At 38.1% G+C, this 19874-nt stretch overlaps 1 protein-coding gene and 1 long non-coding RNA gene across 18 annotated transcripts in view; both read left to right on the plus strand.

Moving 5' to 3' along the window:
- The window catches only part of CNTLN (centlein), a 396518-nt gene that overhangs the window by 348188 nt on the left and 28456 nt on the right, over window positions 1–19874 (plus strand). The window lies entirely within an intron of this gene.
- Window positions 9–18321, plus strand: LOC138844411 (uncharacterized). The gene is made up of 2 exons (XR_011380201.1): window positions 9–12176; window positions 12647–18321. It is a non-coding gene; the product is annotated as an uncharacterized lncRNA (long non-coding RNA).

The raw sequence follows: 19874 nt of genomic DNA on the forward strand, positions 1-19874 counted from the left end.
TATGGACAAAACTGTGGTTTACTGTCTCATAGTTTACTTCAAGCAGCATAAGCAGTGGCCTCTTGCAGAGGATTTGGGGCCTACTTTAACGTTTCTTCCTGATTTCCTGACCCACAAAGAATCTTTTCTTACTCGTCACATTGCTGAAAATTTCCCTGCCTAAAACTTGTTTTTATAGATTGAATTTAAAATTTTCTATTCTGTTTATTAGTATATCTTTCATAATGGTCTTACATTTATTTCAGGTATGAAATTAAAACAATAAAATAATCGAGACAGGTTGAAGATGAGGGAATTAAATAATTTCCGTTGTGTTCACATTTTGAATATCATCCAAGCAATGACCTAATTTGAGTTCTGGGCTCCTGACTTCATCCTGGCCCAGCCCTGTCAGTTGCAGGCATTTGAGGAGTGAATCAGCAACTGGAAGATCTCTGTCTCTCAATCTTTGTCACTCTGGCTTTCAAATAAAGTAAAAATTAATTAATTAATTAATTTTAAAGATTTATTTATTTGATAGTCTCACAGAGAGAGAGAGAAGTAGGGAGGGAGCATGGGAGAGAGAGTGTGAGCGAGCAAGTGAACTTTTATCAACTGCTTAACTCTCTAAAGGACTATAAGGAGCAGATCTGGGTCAGGCCAAAACCAGGAGCCTCCCACATGTTCTCCCACATGGGTAGCAGAGGCCTAGGTATGTGCTGTCTTCCCAGGTGCATTAGCAGGGACCTGGCTCAGAAGTGGGCCAGCCAGGACTCAAACCAGCACTCCAAAACGGGATGCTGGTATTATAAGCAGCAGCCTAACCTGCTATACCACAACACTGCTCCACTCTACTTGTCCCCCCAACCCCTAATTTTTGATTGGAAAGAAAATCATCCATGCAAGAACAAAACAAGCAGAAACTTATTCCATGTCCTGTGATGCTAGGAGACATCTGAATTTCATTCCACAGACTTATCAGGACAGGGAATGAACAGAGGAAGGTAAATGACCTAGCTGAACAAAGAGAAGATAAGCATTAAGTGCCTGCAGATGTGGACCATCTAGAAATTATTCAAAAAGCTGAAGAAAAATAGAAAGGCTTAGGAACTGGCTGCACAAGGAACCACCAAAGTTGAGAACGAAGAAGGAAGAGAAGATACGGTGCTAAAACAAGTAGCTTGTTTGAAAGTCTTTGGAAGGAACTTAAGGACTTCTGGGCTGTGTTTCTGCCCCCTGCGGTCAGGCAGTATTCCTCTGAGGAGAGGCTCTGGATTCAGAGGCACCCAGCCCTGAAGGCTGGGAATCTGGCCATATTAACCCCACTGTGAGTTGTTTTCAACTATTTAGTGCCTTTTGTTCTTTGTTTTATGGTCAGTAAACAAATCTTGCCAAGAGATAGACCAAGGTGAGTTCCTTAAGGGCAAGGATGATGTTTTATGAATCTCCACTTCTGCAACATGTGCCATAGTGCCTTGCAAAGAGTAGTCTTGCAGAAACTATCAGTAACTAAGCATATGAAATATGCATGGGGAATGTGAAATTTTCATGGTAGTTTTTTGACCCTTTAAAGGAAGAGCCAAAATAGATTAACTGTAGTGGCAAAGTAACCTTTCTGCAGATATTGTGATGTTCTTCCCCTGTCCCCACCATCTTAATTGAGATTAAGCTCCTTGCATGACTTTTAGCTTCAGATGGCATGCATTGTTAAAAACCAGTGTATCAAACAATAGATACTGCTGTACATATAAGAAAATATTTTCAATCTATAGACCTTTATAAAAACAATGTCCTCTTACAGAATAAAATTTCATCACCACTTATTGTCTTCCTTCCCAAGAAATGCCCTCGTCATTTGACCCCTTCATTTAGACCCTCCCATAACAATTTGTGTTAAATTAAAAGTGTAGTATTGTATATGTGTTGACATATTGGTATTCTCAAATCAGTTGGTTTTTTTGGTTGCTCTCTATATATGGGTCAGTAGTTTGCATCTCTTATGCTTCTAGTAGAGAATGTACATTGCTACACGTACAGTAGAATATTTTTAAATCTCCTTGGGTATTTTTCTTATTTATAAGTACTAACATTTCTGGGTTTATAGGTTCAGTAGGTATGCAAATTACTGGATCTCATCTATAAATGCTATATTCTTCGTTCCCCTAGAAATAGGAACCTGTAACATTTTATGCCATGGTTAATAGTACCCTATTTAGAGGAAATCCTTTGCTTTTGTTTCTTTGGGACTCATAGATATCTTGGGCCTGTACTCATTTTAAAAACATCTACAAATTACATGAAATAAAACATTTTATCTCTATCAATGAAGGTTTCAATTGGTGTGAAGTTAAACCAGTAATGCTTGCCTATGAGGACCCTAGAGGATTATGGAGCATTTGTTTTAGTAAATATCATTTAGTAAGTGTCATTTTCTTCCAAATGTTTGTTAAATAGTCTCACAATTTAACTTACAATGAATGCTATCACTGAATATTGCCATTATCTTGCTGACTACATAAAACTATTTTTATGACTGTTAGGTTCATATACCTTTGTTTTGTTTTATATTAAGCTTAGCGTTTTATTTGTTCAGTTTTTAGCCAGGATATTAAATAGAAAAGATATAATTATAAGATTTATTTAAAATGCCAATTATTGTTTTTCCTAAATTATTCCTTGAATATGACATTTTACTAAAGAAGGATGAATGAGAACCAGAAGTTTTATAATAGAAAAAAGTTTTCATGACTGAGATATTTGATTACTCTACACTTCATGAGATTTCATGACCTTCATGATATGAGATTGGATGTATCTCTACACGTAAAATACTTTAGCGAAAACCTTATGTCAAAAATCCAAACCTTTTATTTATCTCTAATGATATGGATAATACTTACTGATGAATTGGTATCTAAACTCTAGTGATTCAAGGATGACATACGTATTGGTCCTTCCTATCATTCACTAACAATGATTTAGGATGTAGATGACTTAATAGATGAATTCAGAATTTCTGTGGTTTCATGGCTTTTTAATTTGAATACATTTTAAAGATTATGTAGTAGAGAAGGATATGGTCAAACCACATTTAGTACTCTTTCAGAAGTTTTATACTTTGTTTTAGTTTAGTATTTTAGATTACCTGCATTAGAATAATTTGATTGTATGTGTACAATTGGATGCGAAATCTGTTGAATCAAAATCCCAGGCCAATAATTTGCATTTAACAAATTAATGAAGTGATTAGTGTGTGTAACAAATTTAAAAAACACAACCTTAGTTTTAAAACTTGAATCTGTATAACAAACTATGCATCAGTTTGTCCTTTAGTAGCACCTTTTAAAAATACACAACTTCTAATGGTCATTTGGTATTTTTTTTCTGGTTTTAAGGCCAATTTGTAGTTGATGGTGGCACCACTGCTGCTCTCTGATACATTTTTCTAATCAAGGACCACCATGAACTCAGTGCCCAAATCATAAACCTTGACAGAGACTGGATAGCTGGATGTTAGGAATGGTCATCCTACTCTTCCTTGTACAAGTACATATACCCCTGGAACTAGTCAGATGTGTTTGGGAGACACTTATCTGAGGCAACATACTATCAGTGACTTCCTGAATCCTACTGTTAGGTCTAAGCTACTATCTGTTTAAAGAGTTAAGACTTATGTAATGAGTTGCTATTCTACCCAAACCTAATTTTCTTTCCTACTGCTCCCCAGCATTCATCCATATTGGACTTATTTCTATCTTTACTCAAGTTCTCCTTGTTATCTAAAAGTCTCTCCCCCTACTTGCTGTAGTTTTCAGATTTATCTGAGTGCCTTACTCTTTCATGAATCCTTTCTTTAACTCCACGGTTAAGAGGATAGAGCCCAACCCTGCCACTTCCTAGGTATGTCATCTCAGACATGTGACTTCATCCTCTCTGCTTTAGTTTCCCTTTCCCTATCTGGTGTAATAATGGGACAAAGCTATGATTAGAATTTAAATAATTTGTCATAGCTAAAGCTCAGAACAGTACCTGTTATACCAGAAATGCTATCGATGTATCAACTCTTAGTAGTAGTAGTAATTGGAGTATGATTCTTATTTATTTCCTGAACATTTTTGTGTGTACCATATAAATTAACACAAACTTGTGTTGTTTTCCGGTAAGATTATGGCTAACTTGTGGGCAGGGGCATGTCATTTCTGATCCTCAGAGTCCTGGCACATAATAGGACTCATCAAATTCTTGAGGAATTAGTTTCATACATGCTTCAAGAATGATGCTCATAATGATGCTCAGAAGGAAAACTCTGAAATCTGGGGCTGTGCATATTCCTTAATGAGCACTGTTAAGAAATGAACACCGTACCTATATAGAACATTATGCATGTCAGGACTCATACTATACATAGTGTGTTAGGATATCATGTACACAAAAGTACTTAATAAATATTATTAGTAGAATTAATAGTAATAATGTTTGTTCTGGCCCTGTTGTGGAATCTGCGTTCCCTTTAGTCTTTTCATTTATTCATAGGATACAACCAGATTATAGAAGAGGTGGAGTAGCCATCTGTTCTAGATCTAGTCTTGAATATGGAATTTTGCCCCAGGGTGAAATCAAGTGTTTTGAGCATCTGGGCTGGATATATGTGGCAGAGCTGAGGCTATGAATTCCCCTAATAACTGAATAAAACACACTGGGGAAATTTCTAGAAGTATTTGCTCAGTTTGACTCGGCCCTGATATACAGGCTTGTTCATGTGTTTGTATGTGAGAGTCACATGCCAAGCACCATCTTCTCAATATTTTTAGTTTCTGTTGTTAGCTATGAAATAAATACCAGCCAAAGAACAATATTTAGTTGGAAGCTTAAGTGATTTCATCCTCAATATGTACTTGCTTTGATAAGATTTAGTAAGATGTTTTCCTCATATGAGTTTCTTGCTTCTTTGGTAAAAGCATTTGTGGAGCATTACCATTTTATTTTTACATATATAATTGTTAATACACTGGCCCTGATATACTCTCATAAATATATTTAAATAGTTTTAATATTTCTGTGATGCAATCCAACTAGAATTAACTGTTTCATCCCATCTTATAACGAAAAGGAAAATTACAGCTGTTTTAGAAAAAGTTTTTAATAAAAATGCATTACCTTAAGTGGATGAGCTTTAAATATGCAAATTCTATCTCAATAAAGCTGTTTAAGAAGCTATTAAGAAAATACATTAAGGCAAGAAACCATGATGGTAATGGTGACTCAGAGAATTTGATTAGACAATTATCTCCTTCCTCACAATCTAATCTTATTGAGAAAAGTCTAATCAATCCATAACATTCTATGAAACTCAAAATTGTACATAGCTAGCTAACACAAAGCTTCATTGGTAAAAACTGGAAAACTAAAACAAGCACAAAAAACGACCAAATGAAAAACAGGAAAATTAGATGTAATAAAACTGAAGTGGAATAGCTTACTGTTCCCCAAATAATATTATTGGCTGATTGCAATCAATTACATTACTAAAATTGGAAATAGAGTAGCTGTAAGTTGAGATGTACACTCAAGAAAGTATTCTAATTTTGAAAATGTTCTCAGATACTGAGACAATTACCAGCCCATGATATTCTAAGAATTGCAAGAAGGCTGATAGAAGTTGCTAAAAATTCAGTTAACATTTATTGAAATTTTACCTTGTATCATATAGTATTTTTACTTATCTTGGAAATAAGGCATTAGCCAAGGGCATTATTCAACTGATGCAAATGGACTGGCACTTTTTAAAACTTACAGTGCTTTAAACAATTGATTATTTAAGGAGTTTTTTTTTTATGGTTTGCAGTCTTTTAAAGTTGCTTTGTCAGGAACTGAGCAGATTTTGAGCTTGTAAGATAAGGCAACTTTGTAATGGATAGAAGAAAAGTAAAAATTTTTTTTAAATCCATGCATATGAGAATCCTTCTAAAATTAATGGGAAATGCATATTATAAAAAAAAACTGTGCATGGATTTCAAATATTTTGCCCCAAAATAAGTATATTTTTTTAAAATATCTGTTTTTAAGAATATCTATTTATCTATTTAAAAGGCAACTTGGAGAGGGGAGTCGAGGGGCAAAAAGAGGAGAGAGAGAGAAACAAAGAGAGACAAAGAGAGAGATATCTTGGATTCACTCCTCAAATGGCTGCAATATCCAGGTCTGGATCACAGTGAAGTCAGGATCCAGGAGCTCCATCCTGGTCTCCCACATGGGTAGCAGTGGCCCAAGTACTTGGGCCATCTTCTGCTGCTTTCCTAAGTACATTAGCAGGAAGGTGGATCGGAAGAGTAGCCAGGTCTCAAACCAGCACTCTGATATGGGATGCCCACATCACTAGTGGAGGCTCAACCTACTATACTACAATGTCAACCCTAATAAACTTATTTTTTAATTTCATTTTCTCAAAAACTCTTTGAAGTACCTTTGTATGAAAGCAGAAAATTTACTTTGATACATGAGTGGAATGTAAAATATTTTAATGAACTTAGGTGAAAGCTCTACTATAAATATTTAAAGTACATTTTAGAATAGAAGAGGATTATTCATGTACTATTATGTATGTTTCAACAAAGTAACAGCACTTTGTAATGTGGAAATGCATTTTATTTTTTATTTGCTTCCATTATTTAAAAATTTCTTATTTAGTTATTTTCATTTTCTTTGAAACAGAGAGACAGATGGATATAGATCTATATGCCGGTTTACTCTCCAAATGCTAGCAACAGCAAGGACTGAGTCAGACCAAAGCCAGGAACCTGGAACTCAAGAACCAGAGTACCTTCTGACTCCTAGAGTATACATAAGGAGGAATCTAGATTGGGTGGGAGGTAGCCTGGACTTGAGCCAGTCATTCCAGTGTGGGTTGTGAGCATCCTAAGTAGCAAATTACCTACTGCACCAAACACTCATCCTAGTAAATGCACTTTTGAAAAGGATTTATTTATTCATTTGAAAGTCAGAGTAACGGAGAGTCAGAGATCTTCCATCTGATGCTCAATGGCCACAACTTCCAGGACAGGGCCAGGCCAAAGTCAGGAGCCAAGAGTAGGAGCTTTTCCTAGGTTTCTCATATGGGTGGCAGGGGCCCAAGTACTTGGGCCATCTTTTGCTGCTTTTCCAGGATATTAGCAAAGAGCTGAATTGAAAATGGAGCAACCAGGACACAAACTCGTACCCATATGAGATTACAGTGTTGCAGGCAGCAGCTTAATCCACTACACCACGATGCTGGCCCCAGCAAATGCACTTTAAGTGATGTGTACAGTGTATATTATTTAATAACAGTGCTGCTCATTATGTAGGCTACCAAGTGCTGGTTGGTTCCACCTCATTTAAGTACCTCTTTTTTTTATGACACTTGAATTGTATATGTGGGTGGTTCCTGAGCTTCTTCTATTATCATTCATTCCAGCTTAGAAATTCTGTTGGAATGCATTATGTTTCAAATGCAGATTGGAACATACAATCACCCATCCAAATCCTTTTGTACTTCTTTGTACAGTGCTAGTCATACAACTTAGCACCAGTATTATGATCTTTCTCTCAGTTCTGTTATGATTTATCATATGCATGTAAATCACCCAATACCCTAGACTTCCAATTCCAGCATCTTCAATTCCAATTACTAATCCAGTCATCATATACCTTATCTATGGTTCTCAACTAAGTAGGTTTGTGAGCTGGAAGGCCACGCCTTCGCCACGCCCCTCTGTGACCTCATGCCCCTACCTGATACCTTCGTCAGGCCCCTGTGTGGCCTCATTCCCCTACCTGGCCACACCTGGGTGCCCACCAGCCAATCAGGTTAAGTAACCACTCTGGTTTGGAAGTGGGTTAAAAGCCGGGACACAGTGTGCCCCACCCCTCTCTTCTTCCCTGGCCTCTTGCCAGGAGGGGGCTTGCTGTAGCCCTGCGCCTCCAGGGCTCATGGCCTTCGGGCTATGTGCTCCAGGCTTCCTGGCCCAGATACAGGCCTAGATGCTCTTCCACGTGGCTGGTTCCTGGTGCTCGGTATAAACCCCTATTTACCTCTCTCTTAAATAAAGCTCTCACTCTCCTATGCATCTTTCTCACTAAGTAAAAGCTTAAAACGTGCCATGCTGCCTCATTTATCTGTGCCAGTATTTAGAATTCTTCTCTAAATATTAGTCAAGAACCCTCTTGGGCTTATTAATATCGGGGATTTAGTAATAAGCCCGTGGTGAAATCGTATGGCACCCCAAATTCTGGTAGCACATGTGGCACCCCAGATAGCATTTCTAGGGAACCTTAAGGGGCCACATTTCAGTAGAGATTTTAGGGGTCTTGTCCGATTTCAGTTCCACTGATCATAGAGAGCATTTGGAGGATGTAGGTGTTGTTGGTTTTATTACTGACTAGGAGATACTGCTCATATTCAGTGCCCAGGAGCCAAGGATATTAAATATTCTGCATTATAACAACACCACATAGTAAACAGTTGTTTTCTTCTTTTACTGAAGTTCCAGTCTATGTCAACAGTGCCAAATCATAATAATGAGGACAATGTTTAGGGATAAAGGAAAGAAAGTTTCATCTACTGGTATATGAGGAAGATAGCAGACTTTGAGGTCTCAAGTACTACAGTCCTGCTTAAGAAGGGCAGTTTAGGGCTTTTTTTTTTCTTTAGAGATTTATTTATTTATTTGAAAGTCAAAGTTACACAGAGAGAGGAGAGGAAGAGACAGAGAAAGAGGTCTTCTATCCACTGGTTCACTCCCCAAGTGACTGCAATGGCTGGAGTTGCACGGAGCCAGGAGCCAAGAGCTTCCTCCAGGTCTTCCTATGTGGGTGCAGGTGCCCAAGCACTTGGACCATCTTCTACTTCTTTCCCAGCAGTAGCAGAGAGCTGGATCAAAAGTGGAGCAGCTGGGTCTCGAACTGGCACCCATTTGGGATGCCAGCTGTACCCACTATGCCACAGCACTGGCTCTGGGGACTTTTAAGGAGTACAAAAGGTTGGCTGCATGAAGACATGGCTATTTGCTATTTGGGAGTAGATAGGTGCTGAAGTTATTGTGGATATAACAGGGTGTCTTGGCTTGATGACTGAACGTTATCATGAAGAAGGGAAAGCAGGGAATTCGGCACAGTTGTTTAGCTACAAAATGTTATTTGGCTAAGAGCTGTAAGAGGAAAGTATTGTGTTAAGACAGTCCAGGGTTTTATTAATGAGAATGAAGCCCACTCAGGCTAGAGCCCATGCTTACTGCATCCTTAGTTATTTGTGCCTATTTGCATTCCACTACAATAAATTCAAACCTCTGATCATGCTGACCAGGTAGGGCCAGATTACTTTGCAATTTCAACTGGCTTTTTCAAGGTCAGTTTTTTAAATTCACAAGCAAACATTATTGATCTGTTTGAACAGACACTTTAGTTAGTCACAGGCTCAGTAGTCACTAGAGTATGAAAACAAAAAGAAGAAATGTATTTGGTTTGTTACAGTCCAAAATACCAAAAATTTACCCTTTAAGAAATATTACTCTTGGCCGGCGCCGCGGCTCACTAGGCTAATCCTCTGCCTTGCGGCGCCGGCACTCCGGGTTCTAGTCCCGGTCGGGGCGCCGGATTCTGTCCCGGTTGCCCCTCGTCCAGGACAGCTCTCTGCTGTGGCCCGGGAGTGCAGTGGAGGATGGCCCAAGTCCTTGGGCCCTGCACCCCATGGGAAACCAGGAGAAGTACCTGGCTCCTGCCATCAGATCAGCGCGGTGCACTGGCCGCAGCACACCAGCCGCGGCGGCCATTGGAGGGTGAACCAACGGCAAAAAGGAAGACCTTTCTCTCTGTCTCTCTCTCTCTCACTGTCCACTCTGCCTGTCAAAAAAAAAAAAAAAAAAAAAAGAAATATTACTCTTAGCCTTATTACCAATAATTACAAAAATTTGAAAAATCTACATTTCTTTGACCATCATTTTTTTAACTAACAGTGTGACATTGTTTGACCTGATTGCAATCTCAAATTCATTGACCTTACCATGTTTTCATTATTTCCATCATCCTTCCCATTGGGCTTTCACTTCCCTTATCAGGCAGTGTGCATTCATTTCTATCATGGTAACTTTCTTAAATATATCAACTTCATAATCTTTCCTTTCATATTCATATGGAAAAAGTCAAACCAAGTCTACTTTGACCCTTTGCCAACTTTGCACCTAAACTTAAGCAGGCAATTATGGCTAAAGAAAAACACAACAGTGCTAGTGGTCTTTTTTTTTTTTAAGATTTATTTATTTCTTTGAAATACAGAGTTACAGAGAGGCAGAGGCAGAGAGAGAGAGATCTTCCATCCACTGGTTCACTCCCCAAATGGCGGCAATGGCCAGAGCTGCACCAATCCAAAGCCAGGAGCCAGGAGCTTCCTCTGGGTCTCCCATGTGGGTGCAGGGGCCCACAGCTTTCCCAGGCCTTAGCAGAGAGCTAGATCAGACTGGAGCAGCCAAGACTCCAACTGGTGCCCATATGGGATGCCGGCACTGTAGGCAGCGGCTTTACCCACTATGCCACAGTACCGGCCTTGCTAGTAGTCTTAATTAAATTAACAACCAATACCTTCTAATAGACCATTGGCACTATCTGATAATCTTACTAGATTTTCCCAGTGCATTCAGGTTGAAAGTTCCCCCAAACAATTCTGTCTTCTAGATGGTAAGGCCCAAAATTTGGTATCATCTTTGTCCTTCCTTTTCTCTCACACTGTGTTTCTAATCCCTTACCAAATCCTGTCTTCTATTACTTGAAAATACATCCCAAATTCTTCTCCCTGTTACCATAATTGTAGTCCTGGTACAGGTTATCATCATTTCTTGCTTGTACCTTTGCATTAGTCTCTCATTCTTCCTCTTAAGCTATTGCTCCAGAACAGTCTTTGCTCCATCAGTTAGCAGGAACCTGGAACTCCATCCAGGTCTCCCATGTTGATGGAAAGTGCCCAAGAACTTGGGCTGTCCTTTGCTGCTTTCCCAGGCATATTTAGCAGAGAGCTGGATTCAAGGCAGAGCGGCGGGGATATGAACTGACCGTGTAGGCAGTGGCTTAACCTGCTGCATCACAATGCCAGCTTCTCCAGGAACCTTTTGAAGTATTTTGTATGGTTCCCAAATGTTTTTCCCTATTACGTAGATTGACTTGTTGCTCTCTTGATTATTTCCTTTACTTGCAGAAGGTTTTAGTTTGATACAGTCCCTCTTATTTTTGTTTAGGTTACCTGTGGTCTTGTTTTCTTGTTCAGAAAGTTTTGCCCAGCCCAATCTCACAGAGGTTTTGCCTGTATTTCCTTCTAGGAGTTTCAAGGATTCTAGTCTTCTATTTAAATCTTTAATACATTTCTATTTTATTTTAATGTGTGATATAAGATAAGAGTCCAATTCCATTCCTTTGCACGTGGATATTTAGTTTTCCCATCACCATTTATCTACTTGTTTTTCCAGCACCAGTTTTTATGAGATTGAGGTTGTCCTTTCCCCATTATGTATTCTTGGCACCCTTGTTGAACATAAGTTGATTGTACATACATGGATATGTTTATAGGCTCTGTGTTCTATTGGTCCATATGTCTGGTTCTCTCTCTCTCTCTCTCTTTCTATCTCTCTCTCTCTATTTGTGTGTGTGTGTGTGTGTGTGCTAAGGAGCTGAACATGCATTTCTCCAAAGGAGGCATACCAACAGCCAACAGGTATATGAAAAAAATACTCAATGTCCTTCATCATCAGGGAGATACATATTAAAACCACAATGAAATTACACATCACACCTGTCAGAAGGGCCATTATAAAACCTTCTAAAAAACAGTAAGTGTGGGTGAGGATGTGTAGAAGTTGGAACATTTATATACTCTTCCTAGAAATTAATAATGGCATGGAAACCATTATGGACATTCCTCGAAATGTCAAAAAGGTAAATATCATATGAGTCAGAATTCCCTATTCTGGGTATTTCTTTAAAAAGAATTGAAGTCAAGGTCTTGACTAGATATTACCACCCCCTATATTCCTAGCCACATTATTCACAATAACCAAAATGTAGAAACAACCCAAATGCTCATAAGCAGCTGAGTGGGTAAAGAAAATGTATTACATACTGTAGAATACTATTCAGCTTTACAAAAGAAGGAAATTCTGTAGTATGTGACAATGTAGGTGTGTGGGGAGCAACTCGGACTAGACTGTTACTGGAATTAAGACTTATTCTATGCATCTGCTCTCCCACAATATGACGCTGAGAAGGGAGTAACAACTTCTACGCAGCTGCCTCTCGCCAGCTTGAGTGATGACCTGCAAGAGCTGATCCTGCTCCTGATTGGAGGAGAGCAGCGTACTCGGCGTGTGGGTAGCAGAGTTGGGATTGGTGGAAGAGGACTATAAAGGAGGAGAGAGACAACATGCACCAGGAACATCTATCTGAAGGAACACCTGTGCAGCCCCCGAGAGAGCCGGCCGGCAGTGTGCCACTCCCCCGCGGAAGTGGGGAAAGTGGCAGGGGGAACCGCCCTTCCACGGAGGAAGAACCACCCCGGAAGAACCAGCAGCAAACCCGGGGAGGGCCGAGCAGACGAAAGAACAGCGCAGGGTCCTGTGTCGTTCCTCCACGAAGAGGGGGAGCGACATAGGTGAACCTTGAAGGCATTATTTTATGTGAAAGAACCAGTCACAGAAAGACAAATACCACATGATTCTACTTACTCATGTGTCTAGAATAGTCAAATTCATAGACTCAAAACGTGTATTGGGCTTGGGAAAAGTAGGAATTAAAAAGTTATTAATCAATAAGCATATATTTTCAGTCAAGCTAGATGATTAAACTTGAAATTATCTGTATAACATTGCATCTGTAGTAAGAAGTAATATACACTTAAAATTTTTTCTTACCTAAATAAAATTAAAGGAAAAGTCCATGAAGGTAGTAGTTTACTCGAGAAAGAGAGAGAAACAATTAAATGACCTGGCCTGCTTTGTGGCACAGCAGTTTAAGCTGCCCTGTGACACACCGGCATCCCCTATCAGAGAGCCTGTTAGAGTACCAGCTGCGCTGCTTCCTATCCAGCTCTTAGCTAATGCATCTGGAAGGCAGCAGAAAATGGCCTTGGTGCTGGAAGCCCTGCCGTCCTTATGGGAAACCCAGATGGAGTTTCAGGCTCCTGGCTTCAGCCTGGCCTAGCCTTAGAAGTTGAAGCCATTTTGGGAATAAAGCAGCAGATAGAAGAGCTCTCTGTATCTCTCTCTCTCTCTCACTCTCACTCTGCCCTTCAAACATGTAAAATAAATATTTTTTTAAAAATAACTAAATCATTGGTATGAATCCATATATATGAATAAGTTTATATAATAAAGCTGAAATGTATTTTTCAAAAAGACTATGAGCTTGTGAGACTAAAGGTACAACTAAAACATAGTTATCCAAAAGATTTTTTTTAAAAAAAGAATTTAACAATTTGATATCCTGGTGCAGTTTGTACTAGCTCATAACGACCTAAAACTTCCCAACTCCATGTTCATGTTGGCGTATTTAAATCAATCTTCTTGCAAGAAATTAAAACAAAAATCATTAATTAAGACAAAAAAGGTTATTTCATCAAGACTCGATAATTTGAAATAAAATGTCATAAATCTTTATGAACCTGACAACATGGTAGGCAAAATTTGATAAAGAAACAAAAAGAAATTCATGCATCTATAGGTATATTTACTGTCCTGTGGTACATTTAATTTATACTATATTCAGAAATCAATAATTCAAGTAGAGAAAATGTGAGTAAGGCTACTTTCTTTTACAATTCTTGTGAAACATTCATAAAAACTACTTTTGTTAAAAGCCACAAACTTCAACAGGCTTAAAAAAGGGAAAATACTTTTGGCTGTCTAACTTGAATATGTTGTAATATAACTATGACTTAGCAAAATAAGCAACCAAAGTTTATTTATGCACTTAGAAATTCCAGAGTTCTCTGTGATTTAGGTTAAGGTGGAAATAAAAGGTGAATTCATGAACTATTTCTTAATGAACAGTGAGAATATCAAAACTTTTGGAATTCAACCAAAACTCAACTTTAAATCCAGTATGCTAGAAAAAGAAAACAAAGGAAATAGAATTAGGGAGGGGTACATAGAAATCTTAGACTTTGTGTATACTGCATTTTTTTTTTTTTCATTTTAAAGTAAATTTGATTAAGTCTCTGTATGGGCAGAGAGCGAAGCTGGCAAACCTGCCTAATGGAGAGCGCATCCTCTGGTCCTATTTGCCTAGGGATCTTGAACACCAACCCCACACAGCCTTAAAGTCCAGGCTACAGACTCACCCATGCAGGGAGCCTAACTATTAACCCTTCCCAACCATGGGGCATGCCTTGGAACCATCTGGCCAGGGATCACTGACTAGGATCCCTGGTTACAACCCTACCTGGCTGTGGATTCCAGCCTGTAGCCCTGCTTATTTGTTGAGCACAACCTGTTGCCACACCTGGACAAGGGACCCAGTCACTAACACTACCAGGTCATAGAACATAGTCGGTAACCCCAAGTGATCATGAAGACCAGCTTGTAGCCCCACTCAACCACAGAGCATATTCTGCAGTTAGCTTCAACAGAGGGCTTACTGATAACCCCACCCAACCAAAGAGAAAAATAAAAGTCACACCAAGGCAGAGAACCCCATCAGTGACTTACCTAACCACAAGGTACAGCTTGTGCCCCTGCCTGACTGTGGAACACAGTGTGGCAAACTTGAGTGAAGAGTCCACCCAGCAATACCACTTGACTAGGGAGCACAGCCTGAGCTCCTCCAATTGGTGATTGTGGAGCCCAACCTAGAAGCCCTGCTCAGTTGCAAAGTGGAGCTAAATGATAAAGACTGAAACCCTGCCTAAGCAGAGACCAGCATGGAGCCCAGCCAGTGATCCTGTGTGACTGCAGAGCCCAGCCAGTAGCCCTGCTTGACCTCAGAATATGGGCAGTGCTCTGCCCAACTAGAGAACCTAACAACAAGTACTGCCTGTTCACAATGCTACCCACTGGTCTGTCCAAAACCAATGGTTGGACATACCAGTGAAAGTCTATCCCTGCTGAAACAAATCTATAAAGATTATAAGAAATGGTTGCTTCCTAAAATTTACAGACATTCATGTAAGGATAGAAGGATAATGAAGAATCAGAGAAATATCATAAAATGAAACTAATAAAACTCCAATAACTGACTCTAAATAAATGAACTGAATGGCAAAGTATTCAAATTAGTCCTCTGAAAGAAATTCAGTGAAAGGTAACAGTACAGAAAACTGGATGAAATTAAGAAAGCAGTACATGAAGAAAATGAAGAGTTCAACAAAGAAATAGAAACCATTTTTTAAAAAGGGATGAGATCTTAGAAATGAAGAATATTACAACTGAACTGAAAAATTCAATAGAGAGCCTCAATAGCATATTCAGTAAAGCATAAGAAAGATTCAATATGGTCTGGCTTTGTGGGTTAAACTGCCTCTTGCAATGCCACCATCCCATATTACATTGCTGGTTCAAGTTCCAAATGCTATCCTTCCCATTCATACTTGGCATCAAACATCCAAGTCAGATACTAGGATAGAGTTCCTACTTCCAGGCTTTAGCCTGGCCCAGCCTGGCTCTTGTGGCCATTTGAGGAATGAACCAGCCAAAGGAATATCACTCTGTCTCTACCTTTCAAACAAATAAGTAAATCTTAAAAAGGAACATTCAGTGAACTCATTGACAAGTTATTTTAAAGTATCCAATCAATCAGAGAAGTAAAAAGAATAAAAAAGAGTAAAGAAAGCCTACAATACTTTCAATATATCATCAAACTAAACAAAATATGTTAACAAGGATTTAATTAAGAAAAGAGAAAAAGATACTAAAAATCTATTTAAAGAAATAATAGCTGAAAAAATGTCCATCTCTGGTGAGAGAAGTGGACATGCAAAGTCATGAGGCCCAAAGGTCTCCAAAAGACTTCTCCACAAAAGTCTACAATTCACCTTATAATTAAATTGCCCAAAGTCAAATAATTTTGAAAGAACCAAGAGAAAAGTGATTTGGCACATTTAAGGAAGCCTCAATAAGATAGGGAGCTCCCATAAGACTATTAATGGAGGGTGTAGAATGATATATTCAAAATATTGAAAGAAAAATAAAATTCCAGCCAACAATACTTTACCCAACAAAGCTGTCCTTCAGAAATGAAGATGAGATAAATATTTTTCGAAACAAAAGTGGAGGTGGCTCATGGCCACTATACCAGCCTTACTAATGCTGATAAGAATTCTCCAATTTGAGATGAAACATTCTAATTAGTAAAGCCTAAAAATACTTTCAAAGTCAGAATTCTCTAATATTGCAATGATGTTGCATAACTCTGATACAAAAGTTTTTAAAAGTATTTTAAATAATGACAGTAATTTCATATTAGAAATGAAATAAAAAAGATATAAATTATAACATCAATAACCTTAAAAGTGAGGGAAGAAGAATTAAAAACCTACAGATATTGTATGCAATAAAAGTTGTTAACAACTTAAATAGAAGGCTGGCGCTGCGGCTCACTAGGCTAATCCTCCGCCTTGCGGCGCCGGCACACCTGGTTCTAGTCCCGGTCGGGACGCCGGATTCTGTCCCGGTTGCCCCTCGTCCAGGCCAGCTCTCTGCTGTGGCCTGGGAGTGCAGTGGAGGATGGCCCAAGTCCTTGGGCCCTGCACCCCATGAGAGACCAGGATAAGTACCTGGTTCCTGCCATTGGATCAGCGCGGTGCGCTGGCTGAAGCATGCCGGCCGTGGCGGCCATTGGAGGGTGAACCAACGGCAAAAGGAAGACCTTTCTCTCTGTCTCTCTCTCTCACTGTCCACTCTGCCTGTCAAAAAAAAAAAAAAAAAAAAAAAAAAACAAAAAAAAAACTTAAATAGAAAGTTAAAGAGTCAGCATTGTGGCTAGCAGGTAAAGCTGACCCCTGTGACACCAACATCCTGTATGTGCACAGGTTCAAGTCCTGGCTGCTTCCTGCTAATGCATCTGAGAAAGCAGCAGTGGATGGCCCAAGTGCTTGGGCACTGGAACTCATTAGTCTGGCCCAGCCCTGGCCATTGCGGCCATCTGGGGAGTGAACGATAGATGGACAATCTCTCTCTTTCTCGCTCTCTCTCTGTCTCTCCGTCTCTCCCTGTTTCTGTGTGTAACTCTGCCTTTCAGATAAATAAGTCTTAAAAAAATAGAAAGTTATAACTATACAAAATTTTAAGAAAGCCTCACAGTAACCACAAAGGAACAACCTATAGTAAGATATACAAAAGATTAACAGAAAGAAATCAAAACATATCATCACAAAAAGTCATCAGATCACAGAGGAAAGTATCAAAAGAGGAAAAAATATCAAAGGAAATACAAAACAGTCATAATACAACAAAATGGAAAGTGTAATTTCTTACCTGTTAATAATTATACTTTAAATATAAAAACATTAGACTTCCTAGTAAGAAAGACATAGAATGGGCAAATAGATAAAAACAAATACACAAGCAGACAAGATCCAATCTACCAGAGATCTGCTTTGGTTTAAGTATGTTCAAAGACTCACTGTGAAGGAATGGGGTAAGATATTCTGTGCAAATGGTAATCAAAAGAACAAAAGTGGCTACTGTTTTAACCGAAAAAATGGAGTTTAAATTTAAAAAAGTTGAGACTATGACAGTTTTTATATAATGAAAAGAATTCATTTAATCAAGAAGATACAACAATATAAATATACAATAAGCACTTACATGCCTAAATGTATAAAACAAATGCTAACAAGTGAAAGGAGTAGTAAACAATCCTTTAATATTAAGAGACATTAATGCCTCCTCACAACACCAGACAGATCATCAGACAGAAAATCCATAAGGAACCCAGCAGATTTGAATCACACCATAGACCAAATGGATCTAACAACATGTACAGAACTTTTCATCCATTAGCAGCAGAATACATATTTTTTCTCAAGTGCACACGAAACATCCTCCATGATAGATTAAATGTTAGACTACAAAACAAATTACAACAAATTCCAAGAAGATTGAAGTCATATGAAGTATCTTTTATGACTACAGTTATACACAAAACTAGAAATCAATAAGAGGAATAAAATTGGGAAATTTGAAAATATGTAAAATTAAGCAACACTTTCCTGAGCAACCTCATCAGGTCAAAGAAGAAATAAAAAGGGAATATGAAAAAATCTTAACAAAAATGAAGGTGGGAAATGAAAAAACACTTGTGATGCAGTGAAAGCATTTCTAAAAGGAAAAATTATAGCTATGAATGTCTATATTAAGAAAAATTCTCAAATTAACAACTTAACTTTATGCCTCATTGAACTAGAACAAACTAAGCCCAAGTTTTGCAAAAGGAAAGAAATGATAAAGATGAAGAAAGAAAGGAATTAGATAACAGAAAAACAGTAGAAAATGTCAGTGAAACTAAAAGTTTTGACTTTGTGGAGAGAAGATTGACAAACTTTTACCTAACAATTTTTACAAAAGGGAGAAGACTCAAATAATTGGAGTTATAAATGAAAGAGGAGACACTATATCAAATGTCCTAGAATTACAAAGGATCATAAAACACCATGAATAATGTGTTACATGTTGCATAACCTATAAGAGATGGATTAATGCCTAAAAACATACCACCTACCAACACTGAACAATGATGAAATACAAAGTCTGAACAGACCATTAACAAGAGATGATTGAGTCCATAATCAAAAATTTCCCAACAAAGAAAATTCCAAATTATATGACTTCCCTGGTGAATTTTACTGAATTTTTAAGAAGAATTAATGTCAGTCTTTCTCAAACCTTTCCAAAAGACTGAAGAAGGAACACTTCTAAAATCATTTCACAATCCATTTTACAAGTCATTTACAATATTACCCTAATATCAATGCCAAATAATGACATTACAATAAACTCAATTATAGGCCAGTATAACTGATAAATACAGGAATCACAATGATATGAATTAATGTGGGATCAAAATGACCCTGAGTTAACAAAGCAGTGTTGACTAAGAAGAGCAAAGTTGGGTACATCATAGTTTCTGATTTGAAACTATGTTACAAAGCTGGAGTAATTAGGACAGTGTGGTACTGGCACAAAACAAGAAACATGAACTGATAGAATAGAGAGCTTGGAAATAAACCCATAAATAAATGGTGCTCAGCTAATATATGACAAGCCATCAAGAATAAGTACCCAATGGGAAAAAGATCATCTTCAATACATGGTACTGGGCAAACTAGATGCAACCTTGGGAAAGAGTGAAATTAACCGCCTATCTTCATTGTTCACAAAAGGTAACTAGAAATGAATAAAAAGTTAAATATCAGACCTCTCTCTGTAACTCTGTCTTTCAAATAAATAAAATAAATATTTAAAAAACACCTACAATAAAATATAGGTGTAACCTCCCTGACACTGGTCTCAGCAATGTTTTGTTTTTGCTTTTGTTTGGCATCTGATACCAAAAGCACAAGAAATATATCTGAGGAAGTCAAACTAAAAAGCTTATGCACATCAAAGGAAACAATCAGCAAAGTAAAAGGCAACAATGAAATAAGAGATGATATTTGCAAATCATATATGTGATAATTATATAAAAGGAACTCAATTCAATAGCCAAAAAGCAAATAATTTGAATAAAACTTGGAAAAGGACTTCACAGATGTTTTTCAAGATGGCCAACAGTTACATTCAAAGAGGCTGAATATCACAAATCAACAGGGAACTGCAAATCAGAACAAAACAAAACAAAAAATCTTGTTTCTGGGACTGAAGATTGTCTGGAAAAGGACATAAGCA

Source organism: Oryctolagus cuniculus, chromosome 1 (genome assembly GCF_964237555.1).
Source record: "Oryctolagus cuniculus chromosome 1, mOryCun1.1, whole genome shotgun sequence".
Taxonomy (NCBI): Eukaryota; Metazoa; Chordata; class Mammalia; order Lagomorpha; family Leporidae; genus Oryctolagus; species Oryctolagus cuniculus.